At 50.3% G+C, this 14917-nt stretch overlaps 1 long non-coding RNA gene across 1 annotated transcript; it reads left to right on the top strand.

The window, feature by feature from the left end:
• Window positions 1–333: 333 nt before the first annotated feature.
• LOC125945646 (uncharacterized) lies at window positions 334–1557 on the top strand. The gene is made up of 3 exons (XR_007467127.1): window positions 334–397; window positions 1173–1250; window positions 1437–1557. It is a non-coding gene; the product is annotated as an uncharacterized LOC125945646 (long non-coding RNA).
• Window positions 1558–14917: the final 13360 nt, after the last annotated feature.

Genomic DNA, 14917 nt, shown 5'->3' with positions numbered 1-14917 from the left:
GACTACTCCAACACTTCAATTTCTCCCTTTACCACACACATTACAGGCCTTTGGAACCAGAAAATTTTGTTTTAGTGCACTGCGTGTGCAGCGTCCTGATTCGGTAAAGTTGGTAGCACAGAGTGGGTAGTCGGTAAGGATGCTATATTACCCACAACAAGAGTTTAAAAATTTAGTAATCAGGTGAACGTAAAATGTGTACTTGTTGAAAGAGCGGTGTCCTGTTAGCATTGTAATGTGAGGAAGTCATAAAGCGGACCGCCCCCTTTCGAAGTTTTATAAATGGCTCAATGTACGAATGGCCCCGAGATGTAACACGGTACCACAGATGGCCATAGGTCGGCGCACTCACTCATGAGTGCACTCACTCACACTCACTCGCACTCATTTCAAAGCCGTGAGTGCGAGTGAGTGCCACTGAGTGTGAGTGCAGGTGAGTGCGAGTGAGTGCCAGCGAGTGTGAGTGCAGGTGAGTGCGAGTGCGAGTGACTGCCAGTGAGTGTGAGTGCAGGTGAGTGCGAGTGAGTGCCAGTGAGTGTGAGTGCAGGTGAGTGCGAATGAGTGTGAGTGGAGGTGAGTGCGAGTGAGTGCCAGTGAGTGTGAGTGCAGGTGAGTGCGAGGGCGAGTGAGTGCCTGTGAGTGTGAGTGGAGGTGAGTGCGAGTGAGTGTGAGTGGAGGTGAGTGCGAGTGAGTGCCAGTGAGTGTGAGTGCAGGTGAGTGCGAGGGCGAGTGAGTGCCTGTGAGTGTGAGTGGAGGTGAGTGCGAGTGAGTGCCAGTGAGTGTGAGCGCAGGTGAGTGCGAGTGCGAGTGAGTGCCTGTGAGTGTGAGTGGAGGTGAGTGCGAGTGAGTGTGAGTGTAGGTGAGTGCGAGTGAGTGCCAGTGAGTGTGAGTGCAGGTGAGTGCGAGGGCGAGTGAGTGCCTGTGAGTGTTCAGAGTGCAGGTGAGTGCGAGTGAGTGAGTGTGAGTGCAGGTGAGTGCGAGTGAGTGTCAGTGAGTGTGAATGGAGGTGAGTGGGAGTGAGTCCGAGTGGAAGTGAGTGCGAGTGTGAGTGAGTGCCAGTGAGTGTGAGTGGAGGTGAGTGCGAGTGAGTGCCAGTGAGTGTGAGTGCAGGTGAGTGCGAGTGAGTGCCAGCGAGTGTGAGTGGAGGTGAGTGCGAGTGAGTGTGAGTGCAGGTGAGTGCGAGTGAGTGCCAGCGAGTGTGAGTGCAGGTGAGTGCGAGTGCGAGTGAGTGCCAGTGAGTGTGAGTGCAGGTGAGTGCGAGTGAGTGCCAGTGAGTGTGAGTGCAGGTGAGTGCGAATGAGTGTGAGTGGAGGTGAGTGCGAGTGAGTGCCAGTGAGTGTGAGTGCAGGTGAGTGCGAGGGCGAGTGAGTGCCTGTGAGTGTGAGTGGAGGTGAGTGCGAGTGAGTGTGAGTGGAGGTGAGTGAGTGTGAGTGCAGGTGAGTGCGAGGGCGAGTGAGTGCCTGTGAGTGTGAGTGGAGGTGAGTGCGAGTGAGTGCCAGTGAGTGTGAGCGCAGGTGAGTGCGAGTGCGAGTGAGTGCCTGTGAGTGTGAGTGGAGGTGAGTGCGAGTGAGTGTGAGTGTAGGTGAGTGCGATTGAGTGCCAGTGAGTGTGAGTGCAGGTGAGTGCGAGTGCGAGTGAGTGCCTGTGAGTGTTCAGAGTGCAGGTGAGTGCGAGTGAGTGAGTGTGAGTGCAGGTGAGTGCGAGTGAATGTCAGTGAGTGTGAATGGAGGTGAGTGGGAGTGAGTCCGAGTGGAAGTGAGTGCGAGTGTGAGTGAGTGCCAGTGAGTGTGAGTGTAGGTGAGTGCGAGTGAGTGCCAGTGATTGTGAGTGCAGGTGAGTGCGAGTGCGAGTGAGTGCCAGTGAGTGTGAGTGGAGGTGAGTGCGAGTGAGTGCCAGTGAGTGTGAGTGCAGGTGAGTGCGAGTGAGTGCCAGCGAGTGTGAGTGGAGGTGAGTGCGAGTGAGTGTGAGTGCAGGTGAGTGCGAGTGAGTGCCAGCGAGTGTGAGTGCAGGTGAGTGCGAGTGCGAGTGAGTGCCAGTGAGTGTGAGTGCAGGTGAGTGCGAGTGAGTGCCAGTGAGTGTGAGTGCAGGTGAGTGCGAATGAGGTGAGTGGAGTGGGTGCGTGCAGTGAGTGAGTGAGTGTGAGTGCGAGTGAGTGAGTGAGTGTGAGTGCTAGTGAGTGTGAGTGCGAGGTGAGTGCGAGTGAGTGGGTGAGTGCGAGTGAGTGCCTGTGAGTGAGTGTGAGTGCAGGTGAGTGTGAGTGCAGGTGAGTGTGAGTGAGTGAGTGTGAGTGCAGGTGAGTGCGAGTGAGTGAGTGTGAGTGCAGGTGACTGCGAGTGAGTGCCAGTGAGTGTGAGTGCAGGTGAGTGAGTGAGTGAGTGCCGAGTGGAGTGAGTGCGAGTGTGAGTGAGTGCCAGTGAGTGTGAGTGGAGGTGAGTGCGAGTGAGTGCAGTGAGTGTGAGTGCAGGTGAGTGCGAGTGAGTGCCTGTGAGTGTGAGTGCAGGTGAGTGCGAGTGAGTGCCAGTGTGAGTGCAGGTGAGTGCGAGTGAGTGTGTGAGTGTGAGTGGTGAGTGCGAGTGAGTGCAGTGTGAGTGAGTGCGAGTGCGAGTGAGTGCCAGTGAGTGTGAGTGCAGGTGAGTGCGAGTGAGTGCCAGTGAGTGTGAGTGCAGGTGAGTGCGAGTGAGTGCGAGTGAGTGGAGGTGAGTGCGAGTGAGTGCCAGAGTGTGAGTGTGAGTGCGAGTGAGTGTGAGTGCGAGTGAGTGTGAGTGGAGGTGAGTGCGAGTGAGTGTGAGTGAGTGCGAGTGAGTGCCAGTGAGTGAGTGCAGAGTGAGTGGCGAGTGAGTGCCTGTGAGTGTCAGTGGAGGTGAGTGCGAGTGAGTGCCAGTGAGTGTCAGTGGAGGTGAGTGCGAGTGAGTGCCAGTGAGTGAGTGTGAGTGCGAGGGCGAAGTGAGTGCGAGTGAGTGAGTGCCAGTGAGTGTGAGTGCAGGTGTGAGTGCGAGTGAGTGAGTGAGTGAGTGTGAGTGCGAGTGCGAGTGAGTGAGTGTGAGTGCAGGTGAGTGCGAGTGAGTGCGAGTGGAGGTGAGTGCCAGTGAGTGCGAGTGGAGGTGAGTGCGAGTGAGTGTGAGTGTGAGTGGAGGTGAGTGCGAGTGAGTGCGAGTGAGTGCGAGTGAGTGCCAGTGTGTGAGTGCAGGTGAGTGCGAGTGAGTGCCTGTGAGTGAGAGTGCAGTGAGTGCAGTGAGTGAGTGAGTGCAGGTGAGTGCGAGTGAGTGTCAGTGAGTGTGAGGAGGTGAGTGGGAGTGTGTCCGAGTGGAAGTGAGTGCGAGTGAGTGAGTGCCAGTGAGTGTGAGTGCGAGTGAGTGAGTGCGAGTGCGAGTGAGTGTGAGTGCAGGTGAGTGCGAGTGAGTGCCTGTGAGTGTGAGTGCGAGTGAGTGTGAGTGCGCGAGTGAGTGTGTGAGTGCAGGTGAGTGCGAGTGAGTGCCTGAGTGAGTGCAGGTGAGTGCGAGTGAGTGAGTGAGTGAGTGCAGGTGAGTGCGAGTGAGTGTGAGTGTGAGTGCGAGTGAGTGCGAGTGAGTGCCAGTGAGTGTGAGTGGAGGTGAGTGCGAGTGTGCCAGTGAGTGTGAGTGCAGGTGAGTGCGAGTGAGTGCCAGTGAGTGTGAGTGGAGGTGAGTGCGAGTGAGTGCAGGTGAGTGCGAGTGAGTGGCGAGTGTGAGTGCAGGTGAGTGCGAGTGCGAGTGAGTGCCAGTGAGTGTGAGTGTGAGTGCGAGTGAGTGTGAGTGCAGGTGAGTGCGAGTGTGAGTGGAGGTGAGTGCGAGTGAGTGCCAGTGAGTGTGAGTGCAGGTGAGTGCGAGGGCGAGTGAGTGCCTGTGAGTGTGAGTGGAGGTGAGTGCGAGTGAGTGTGAGTGGAGGTGAGTGCGAGTGAGTGCCAGTGAGTGTGAGTGCAGGTGAGTGCGAGTGCGAGTGAGTGCCTGTGAGTGTGAGTGGAGGTGAGTGCGAGTGAGTGAGTGAGTGTGAAGGTGAGTGCGAGTGCGAGTGAGTGAGTGTGAGTGGAGGTGAGTGCGAGTGAGTGCCAGTGAGTGTGAGTGCAGGTGAGTGCGAGGGCGAGTGAGTGCGAGGGCGAGTGAGTGCCTGTGAGTGTTCAGAGTGCAGGTGAGTGCGAGTGAGTGAGTGTGAGTGCAGGTGAGTGCGAGTGAGTGTCAGTGAGTGTGAATGGAGGTGAGTGGGAGTGAGTCCGAGTGGAAGTGAGTGCGAGTGTGAGTGAGTGCCAGTGAGTGTGAGTGGAGGTGAGTGCGAGTGAGTGCCAGTGAGTGTGAGTGCAGGTGAGTGCGAGTGAGTGTCAGTGAGTGTGAATGGAGGTGAGTGTGAGTGAGTCCGAGTGGAAGTGAGTGCGAGTGCGAGTGAGTGCCTGTGAGTGTGAGTGGAGGTGAGTGCGAGTGAGTGCCAGTGAGTGTGAGTGCAGGTGAGTGCGAGTGCAAGTCAGTGTCAGTGAGTGTGAGTGGAGGTGAGTGCGAGTGAGTGCCAGTGAGTGCGAGTGGAAGCGAGTGCGAGTGAGTGCCAGTGACTGTGTGTGGAAGTGAGTGCGAGTGCGCGTGAGTGCCAGGGAGTGTGAGTGGGACTGCGAGTGAGTGCCAGTGAGTGTGAGCGCAGGTGAGTGCGAGTGAGTGTCAGTGAGTGTGAATGGAGGTGAGTGCGAGTGAGTTCGAGTGGAAGTGAGTGCGAGTGAGTGCCTGTGGTTGTGAGTGGAGGTGAGTGCGAGTGAGAGTGAGTGCCAGTGAGTGTGAGTGCAGGTGAGTGCGAGTGACTGTCAGTGAGAGTGAGTGCCAGTGAGTGTGAGTGGTGGTGAGAGCCAATGGGTGTGAGTGGAAGTGAGTGTGAACGTGGTGAGTGCCTGTGAGTGGAGATGAGTATGAACGTGACTGAGTGCTGTGAGTGTGAACGGGGTGAGTGCTTCTGGGTCTGTAGAGGTGAGTGTGAACGTGAGTGTGAGTGCAGGTGAGTGTGAACATGAGTGAGTGGAAGTGAGTGTCAACGTGGTGAGTGCTTGAACGATAAGCAGAGGTGATATCGGTTCACCTTGCTTGCGGAAAAATGGAGGCACGTTGTTTGTACAAGCTCACTCGCGGTGATGACTTATCGCACTAGCAGATTGTGCACGCCAAGATAGAAACCACTCACTAAGGTCGTAATAATCCAAGGATAAGGCATGAGTGAGACAATGTATAATGAGATGAGGGGATATATTATATTGCGACAGCAATTGTATGGACACTCCAAGCGAACTTCTGCCGTGGTGGTGGACGTCGTTGTGTGGTTCCGTATGAAGTTCAAACACGGTAAAATCATCGCAGCGTGCCGGCGGTACGCTGCGTGTGCGAGTGCAAGCTTGCGAGGGTCAGCCGACACATGCTGCTCAGTCTCGCGCGCGCGAGGGAAAAGGCGGGGCGGAAACGCGCTGCTTCTGTCGGGCGTCAGGCATTGAGGGGAGGGGGGGGGGTCGTCTTACTCCGGCTGCGGCCGCGTGGGTGTCGTATCTCGAAAGCGATCTGCGACGTGGAAAAAGGGCGCGCGTGCGCACCTCCTCTTCAAAGCGATTTGCGACGTGAACAATGTTCAACTAGAGCCGGCAACTTCGTATGCGCGGTGTTTTCGACGTTTAGTTCGCTTTGAAGCGAGAGGCGGCACGAAGGTCAGTTCGCTCGCGGCTATAGATGATTTGCAGCAGCCGGTTTGTGCAACTGAAATCAGATGGCGCCACCGGAGCGCCGCGCGTGTCGCACATCTCTGGCCTTGGGCGCGCAAACGAAACTACCATTGCTCAGTCGCGAAAGTGTAGCCAGCGGCGTTTAACAAGCGCAGTTTGTCAAACGTCGAACAATATTCTGCTCCATGTGGAGATTAAGAGGGAAAACATGTGCTGTGGTTGGATGCAAAAACTGTGATGGCGACATTAAGCTGTGGAACACGTGGGTGTGTGAAATACACGCGCCACAGCTGCATCAAGACTGCCCGTACCCGAGGCCGTTTTCCATGCACCGATTTCCTCAAGGAGAAAAAAACAAGCTCACCCGACAATGCTGGATAGCGAACCTACAGAGAAAGAACTTCAATTAAGGCACATCGGCAAGAGTAAGTGGCAGATCATAGTACCGAATAAGCGAACGCGATCGGCTTGCGGAATAGTGTATAAACTTCTCATCTTGCGCTTGCTGTACATTAAGGTCACCGTGCGGTGTTTCCGTGGCAGAACACAAGCATTAGCGATATCGTATTGGAACAGTCACCTGCTATCAGTGATGTTTATCGTTAAGCGAAATTACACGCCACGTGCATGATATATATGCACCGGGATCGGTGCCAATTAAGGCGTACTAGTTGTCGCGGTGAGAACTCCTGCAGAAAAGATTGGAAAAGTGCTATCTGAATCGCATTTTTAAATCGTTAAGCTTGACGAATTCCTGCCTGCGCGTCTGATTTTACATATGTTGGTCTCACTGCTGTATCGGATGCACGGTGTGATCAGAACGTAGACCTGGCGTTGTTTGTGCCCAGCAACAGGTGCGCAAAAGCTAGGGCTGTGTTGACGCTGTAGCACAAAATTATTGTTTCAAACAACGCTAGAAGCATTGGTTGCGTGTTTATCGTAAAGTGATATACAATAATGTCACAATTTCGTGATGTCAAGAGAAACCATGAAAATAAAAGTAAATAATTTCAAACTCACCAGTTTGACATTATTTCATTAGCTGCGTTTTAAAGTAGTGGTAACTACAAATTCCTTCTGCCTTGTGTCTTTCAGGGTTCCCCCAAAGCGCTTGCTGAATATATATATTATTTACTTTAATTGTCATAGCCTCTTTTGACATCGCGAAATTGTGGCATTGTTTGACACTATGAAATTATGACATTATGTGTGATTATGGAAGAGACATTGGCAGCACATTTCTATTGTCTTTTTTTTATCAGATTTGTGGCAGTTTGCAATAAGAACTGCATGCGTTACCCATGTGCGTGCTTTTTATTTATATGGACTCCTTTATTCCTACGTTCAAATAAAAGCAAACCATTGTAAGTATTACATGAATCACCCTTTTCTTTCAGGTATGTTCTATTCACTTTGTTGATGGGCGTCCAACCAAGGACTATCCCTACCCTACACTGCAGCTTGGAACACAGCTCTATGCTACAGATGCCATCCTTGGATTGACACAAAGCTTTCCCAACATTGCCACTGTCAAAAAGATTGATGCCCTCTGCAAACCCCCTGTAGTCCTGTGCAGGCTTCCCATCTTGGTCGATTGCCTGGACCATGTAGTCGTTGACAACTGAAATAGGGGACAAATATTTGCATGTACTGCGGGAATGAAAAAAATGGCAATGAAAGAAAGCTGATTTTTTATTTACTCCTCAAGATATCTGCAGATGTTTGAAAGAACTAAAATAACACGATAGATACAGTCTGATATTAAACTGATCGTTTGGATTTATAAATTATAGTTCTGGAGTTTCAATAATTAATACATATTTGATTACTAAGCTGGTGTTCCTCTCCTATGAAGAGTTTGAAAAGTTGAAACGGGAGCTCTCATTTATAAAACGCTTGAGTTACAGCTTGCCAAAGTTATGCCCCTGTCACATGGCCACTTTCGATCGCGATCGAGCCTCGATCCGGCTCGGACTTTCGATCGCAATCGAAACTTATTGCTACCACATAGTCCAAGGCTCAGGATCGTGTTGTTTGGGTTCTAACGCTTTAAGTGTAACTAAGTCCGAAGCAAATAATAAACGTGCCTAATAGGTAGTAAAGGTACATACAAATCAATTTTCAGAAAAAGTACTTTTTCATTTGGTATTTTAGGCAAACGACGTGCCACGTCCGCCGATTCTGATCGTCTGCAAATCTCAGAACTACGTGCATGGCGTCTACGCAGCACACAGATTTTCAAAATTATACGTGCATAAAAAATAAAACAGCCTTTTTAGAGGGTTATTTCTTCGGATCTCTTTCTTTCTCGTTGTATTTCGTTTTCTGTCACACTGAGCTTGAAGCTGCTTACGTCGGTCTCCGATCGAAATTGGACACTTTGATTACGATTTGCGGATCACGACCGACTGGATTCGGATCGAGGATCAATTGCGATCGAACGTGCCCGTGTGACAGGGGTTTTACTATGAAACAACACCCGTTCGGGGGCATTCAGTTAATACATCCAACAAACACAATCTGCGGCTCCAAAGTCAACTACGCGAAACTATTGCGTACCCGCCGCACTGGTGAATTCTGCAGAGATCAGTGCGCCAGTATCGAGGCAAACGCTTACCTCAACGTATGTGGGTAGCTAAAATAACAGTGAGCGAGACGTCAACACACAAGCGGACACGGATTTTTCACTCGGCGCTCAAGCATACACATTCGAGGCCGTCAAGCAAAGCGCGAGAGGCTGGGCAACCACTTCAAACAGCTCAGATCGTAGCTTAAGTACACCGCACTAACCACAAAAAGAAAAAGAACTAGCGAACTGACGTGAACGCCGCACAAGAAGCCTCCATGAGCTCGAATCGCTCGGCGCGAACGAGCGACGCGCATGCACGATGATCGAGCGCCAGAGCGCTCCGGCGCGAGCACATACAACGTTAAAATGACAAACAATGGTTCACTTACATGATCGTTGAACCATGGGCCAGAGCTTGGCGTCGTCGATCCAGCCGCTGTCCATCGGTGGACCCGAAACAACGCCGCTTGCCGCACCGTCGCCCACGATTACAGCAGTACGGCTCCTTCGCTGGCCGTCAACCCAAGGCCAGTTGTGTGTGCAACCACTAATTGCATCTTTGCTTCATGTATGAATATAAAAAAATGTAAACATTGAAACACTGTGGTGAAATAAACTTCAACTTCAACTTCAATCACGTGATAAAACATGGCCGCGCCCGTGCACCGCTGCTGAAAACCGTCTATAGCTGCGCCTCCTTACTCCAGCGTACTGACAGCGAGTTTCCGCGGTCATCGAGCGAGATGCGTTTATGTTTACTTCTTCGCGCGTGACACCGTGCTTGTCTATTTAGTTAGTAGCCGAATGTATACAAGTTTACACGGCCCATTAAACTACTATCCTTGCTTCGTATAGCTCTCTACTAATTTGCTATCGCAATCGAAGCTTCCCCTTTCGGGCAAAACTGCGACATTTTCTTTAATACACCCGGGAATATGTATGGGCTGGAGCGCTGATGGCAGACATATCCAAATAATGACCGGCAAATTTTGCCATCACTTCCACTGAGTGAAGACGGTAATTACCGTGTGATTTGCTACAGCTTCGCTGGTCAGCCGCCTTCAGAGGGTGGAATGGCTCCTCATTTTCTTCCTGCTTCCCTCTTAAACGTACACGTACAGGCTCCTTATAGAAACAGGCAGAGCGGAAGAGGGACTAGCCAAGTTAGCACAGAGTAACAGACAAGCACGCTCGCATCCATGGAGAAAAAGCCAAGATGCAATGAGAGATACCGCTTTGTTCAACCTTTAGTGTTTGTTTCGGCGTTAAGTGGTTGACTATGCGGACAGATAATCTCTCCCTCTATTTCCCGCTCTCTTGGCTCAATCCGACCGAAGGGTAGCTTAGCGAGCAATGGGCGGCAAGCATGCACACGTCAAATGTCAATGACAGAGAGATGGACAGAGAGAGTTTGGGGCTGACGTCAATGTTTATGTCTCCATGAATAAAATGAAGCGAAAACTTTAGTCGTGCTGGTGTTGCTCTACTTTGCAGTGTTAACAAACCAGCCCTCTTTAATAATTTAGTCAATGAATTCGTTAATTTGTATTTATTAAAACGTAACCTTATCGCCTTCCTCTGCACCCATTCCATTCTTGCAATGAGTTATTTTGTGTACGGAAACCAAACAATATTGGTATGGTCCAGCACTGTTCGAACAAGCATTTTGTAGGCCAGCAAATTTTATCTGGGGGCGAAATACGAAGGTGTCTTCTCAGAAAGAAGAGTCGGTTTATTTCTCGGCATGTACATTGATTTGCACTTGAGGTTATTTTGTTAACATGGCTTTCCCATCGGAGAGCGTATGTTAAATTGACGCCTAAATATTTACGCTGAAATGCACAAGTGAGAGGTGTGTCATTAATAATGTAAGTAAACTCAGATATCTGTTTCTTTCTTACTGTTAGCGTACAGATTTTTCGGCATTTAGATCATCTGTCACTCCTGATACCAAAGAAAAGGCAGAATTTTGTATAGGGATTATCACTGTGATTAATTTCGCGGCACGAAATGCAATAGTCAGCGAATAGACGATGTTACATGTAATCGGGAAGTCCAATTTTTTATGTATAATAAAATAAACCTGGGCCAAACACTGCCTTGGCGCACTCCCGATGGAACAGGTGCTAAATTGGAAGCTTCGTTATGAATATACACGAATTGTGAGCGGTATAGATCGGCACCAGTGACTCATGAGTGCACTCACTCACACTCGCTTCATTTCAAAGGGGTGAGTGTGGTGGAGGTGAGTACGAGTGAAGTGCCAGTGAATGTTAGTGTGAGTGCGATGTGCGAGCGGAGTGCAGTGAATGGAGTGCAGGTGAGTGTAAGTGAATGCGAGTGCGAGCGATCACAGTGGCTGTGAGTGCAGGTGAGTGCGAGTTGAGCTGCAGTGATTGTGAGTGCAGGTGAGTGCGAAGTGCGAGTGAGTGTGAGTGCAGTGAGTGCGAGTGAGTGCTGTGAGTGTGGAGTGCAGGCGAGTGCGAGTGAGTGCCAGTGATTGTGAGTGCAGGTGAGTGCGAGTGCGAGTGAGTTGAGTGCAGTGAGTGCGAGTGAGTGCTGTGAGGTGCAGGTGGGGGCGAGTGCGAGTGAGTGTTTGTGGAGGTGAGTGCGAGTGCGAGGTGAGCACCAGGAGTGGTAGTGAAGTGAGTGCGAGTGAATGCTGTGAGTATGAGTGGAGGTGAGCGTTCTGCAACACTGCCGACCTATGCAGATGGTTGTAGAACAAGCTGAAATAAATTTCTCGAAGAGTTTCTGTATCAAAACAATTTAAGCACTTGAGCGGAATATAACAAGCCTGCTAAGATTTTTTGCAAAGCTTGTCAATAGGAGGTTTACATAGAAACGAATAATCTAATTTGCACAACCCCTTGACGGCTCCATCAGCAATTAAGAGGACCGTTTGCCAGGGCCCTGTGCAAAGTTTCAGTTATACTATAAATGTTGTCAAGATTAGTGTCTTCCAAGGAGTATTCTACCACCAAGAATTCTTTAAAACGGTATAGTAACAGCCGAAATAGAAGCAAAGAATGTGTAGTACAAAGAGGTGACCTGCTCTTCGCCACAGAGGCATCTTTCTTTGCTCGACCAGCACGCAAGGAGCTTTCTCTCTTGCCTACTCCAATATAAGAAATGAGGGTTCACCTCCATCTTTGTCCTTTTTTTGCAAAACACCGGATGCAACTTTCTTCATTTTTATTTGGATCATGACATTGGATAATATATCCATGTTATATTGACAGAATACAATGAGTGTGACATGATGATGGCAGATAATTATGTAAGGAGATGAATCGTGTGAGATGCATGAAGCTAAACATTGTTCCCTCGTCAATTCCACACCTTGCGTCTCCCATGTGTCTAGCTTTCCATTGTCCTTTTGGTGCACGCTACATGGTGACGTTCACAAAAGATTCGCAGATGCCAGGCCCTTCCCGCATGCCGGTCTTGTACTGTGAATTACTGTGGCGCTTAGCACTGGTAACATTAGTAGCCGGCCATAACCGTGACTACGCAGCAACATGACACCGCCCATGCAGCCCAGACCACCCACTTCAATCCCAATTTGCACTTTTACTAGCTGTACTACCTTACAGCACAAATAAATGGTAAAATCCATCACTGGCTAGTCTCATCTCATAGTGAGGAGAAAGCATTATGTATTTTTGTTGTTCTTATTGAGATCAGCTGTTTGTTTGGACACCGCCGTGGTTGCTCAGTGGCTATGGTGTTTGGCTGCTGAGCACGAGGTCGCGGGATCGAATCCCGGCCCGGCGGCCCGCATTTCGATAGGGGCGAAATGCGAAAACACCCGTCTACTAGATTTAGTGCACGTTAAAGCACCCCAGGTGGTCCAAATTTCCGGCGTCCCCCACTACGGCGTGCCTCATAATCAGATAGTGCTTTGGCCCGTAAAACCCCATAATTTATTTTTATGTTTGTTTTGACACTGCTAGGACTACACAGGCAGTAAAAGTGGTTCGATTTATTTAGCAGATGGCACCACAGCAGTAGCGATGGGGATGCATGGACGATGCAGAACGCTACGAAGGTTTCAGTGGTCAGTGTATCATTAATGTCCTAGTCCGCTCTAGTATGGTACGTGATGACGGTGGTGAGCGAACGCCAAATAGACTGAGCAGATGGCGCAGTGCATGTGAACATTTATAAGGGTGTTCGCTTTTACTAAAACTGGCTAAGGAGGCTGCATTGAACTGCTCAGAGAGCGTGTCGATGAAACGAAAGCCCCGCAGTAGCATTTATGGAAACGCAGTCCATAGTTACAAATAGGAACATTTGTTGCGTCACTGCACTAGCAGTGGCGGATGTATCGAAAGGATGGCAATCAGACGCTAGCAGCTGACGCAGCGCGAATGAACACATCTTGATGGGCATTCAACCGTCCTATTGGCTAAGAAGCCCTGTAGCTGCCCCAGCGCTGCAAGGAATTACTGAGGTGTAGTATAAACTCCCAAAGCAGATGGTTTAGCATCATAGGCTGGGCATTGGCAGAGACGGTGCCCACCGTTGCTGTGTCGTCACATCCGCAAAAAATAGCATGCGGCACATTGCATTGTTTACATTACAGCACATGACACCTAGCACGAATTATTAATTGCAATATGTGGATCAGTGATGTAACCTTTAAGGGGGTTCCGTAGCCTCCCCTCTTCGTAAAGAGTAAATGTGCGGAGAGAACTCCGGAAACAAACAACACGTGTACAAAGCAAGGAAAGCTGGTTGGATACAATACCTAAGAAGGAGATGCAAAGAGCCCAAACGACCAGCAGTGCTTCTCCACTGTTTACTTCCGAGCACATGCATAAAACGCACACTGAAGAGCTTGTAAGTGTGTCCAACTCAGCAGCTGCTTAGCTACAAGAAGTTCGGCTAGGAGAAGGAGGTTTCATTATTTTGCAATGTATGTGTACAAGTACGGTTTGTTTCGGCTTCCTCGATTTTGATTTGGCATCCTTCAATTTAGGGTCTAAATTCTGACACAACCGTTCTGTATGCAGGGTTCACTTCAGAGCATATGCACGTCGCATAAAACGAACACTTATACGCCTAGCACCACTGCGACACATTGCACGTTTACGTAACAGTGCCTTCATTTCGTAAAGTAAGAACCCCAGGACTCAACCCGCCGTGGTGCTCAGGGGCTATGGTGTTGGGCTGCTGAGCACATGGTCGCGGGATCGAATCCCGACCACGGTGCCGCATTTCTATGGGGGCGAAACGCGGAAAACACCATTTACATAGATTTAGGTGCCGGTAAAGAACCCCAGGTGGTCAAAATTTCCGGAGTCCCTCCACTACGGGCACCTCGTAATCAGATCGTAGTTTTGGCACGTAAAACAATTTTTACCCCAGACCTCAAACGTTTTGTACGTGTTCGTGGTCACCAAGGCGCATCGCTGCCACTTAAACAGCTCACATGACGCAAGGCACCAAGACCACATTACGAACGGCTGCGATGACGCGACAATAAGCGTCATCGCTACAGGTCGTATCGTCACTTCTTAAACACAAACCAACACTGCCAATGCACATACACGTACTAGCTTCACAGCGCTGAAGCGCACACACACACAACACCTAGGCACCCCATACGCTGAGGTGGGCGATCGCACTGTTTTCATTCTGACGCGTACTGAACATGTGTCATGCATAGAATGCACGTGTATGTGAAGGCCTCGCGTTTGTACTGCTGGTACTACACACGTCAATACGGCCCAACACAGACGAAATCGCCAGTTTCATTGCTCCGACCCTCGCGTAAACACAACATATTCCGTCTGTTGCCGTTGGCGATCGCGCGCACTGAAGAGGTCAGCAGGGTACAGCGGATTGCTGCGCTCGACGACTATCTCTGCGAGTGCTCGATAACTCTGTAATGTCACAAAAACCACCAAAATTCCGACAGCAGCTTAGGCGCTAGTCCTCGCGCTTCGCTTCGTTTCGAACCAGCGCCTTGTTTGTGCGGTGCGCGCATTCATGATGCATCTGGCAAAAATTCACAACCCCTTCTCATGACGTCAGAGCGCCCATAAAAAGCGGACCGCAGCGAGTGCGCTCCGGCTTGTACACCGCAGGTTCGGCGTGTACAGGCTCCTTTACCGCATGCTTGTCGCCAGTGCCGGCATAGAGAATGAATTCAACAAGAGCGGACACTCCCATAGAGCCAAGCGGCCGAATTGGCTGCAGCGCGCCAAGCGGTCGCATCAATACCTGACCCACACTTCCACTTGCGGTTTGGGCGCGGCGTTTTGAACGCTAGCTGGCACGCGTTATGCCGACTGCGCCCTCGTTTTTCTTTTTTTGCTCAACCACGTGCGGTGTTGATGGGGATTCGTTTTATTATTTGGTAATAATTATTTCGAATGAGTCATTTAAGCCCTATCGAATCTGTGCCACGTGCAATTTACAAAGAAGACGCAAAACGCCTGTGTAAAAAAACGAATGTTTATTTGCTCTGTATAAATGCTCGTCGTTCGGGATTTTCGTGCATCATCAACGTGTAGCCCCCAGGTAAGTAGTAGTCCCGTACGAAGCTCACCGGACGTTATCAGCTGAGAAAACGTAAATTACAAGCAAATGTCATTTTGATGTTTAGACGGGAATACTGCGTGCAGAGGCGAAACGTGCGAAAG

The sequence above is a fragment of the Dermacentor silvarum genome, chromosome 5 (genome assembly GCF_013339745.2).
Source record: "Dermacentor silvarum isolate Dsil-2018 chromosome 5, BIME_Dsil_1.4, whole genome shotgun sequence".
Classification (NCBI taxonomy): Eukaryota; Metazoa; Arthropoda; class Arachnida; order Ixodida; family Ixodidae; genus Dermacentor; species Dermacentor silvarum.
Note: the sequence above shows the minus strand (reverse complement) of the source record. Positions and strands in the feature narration are given on the sequence as shown.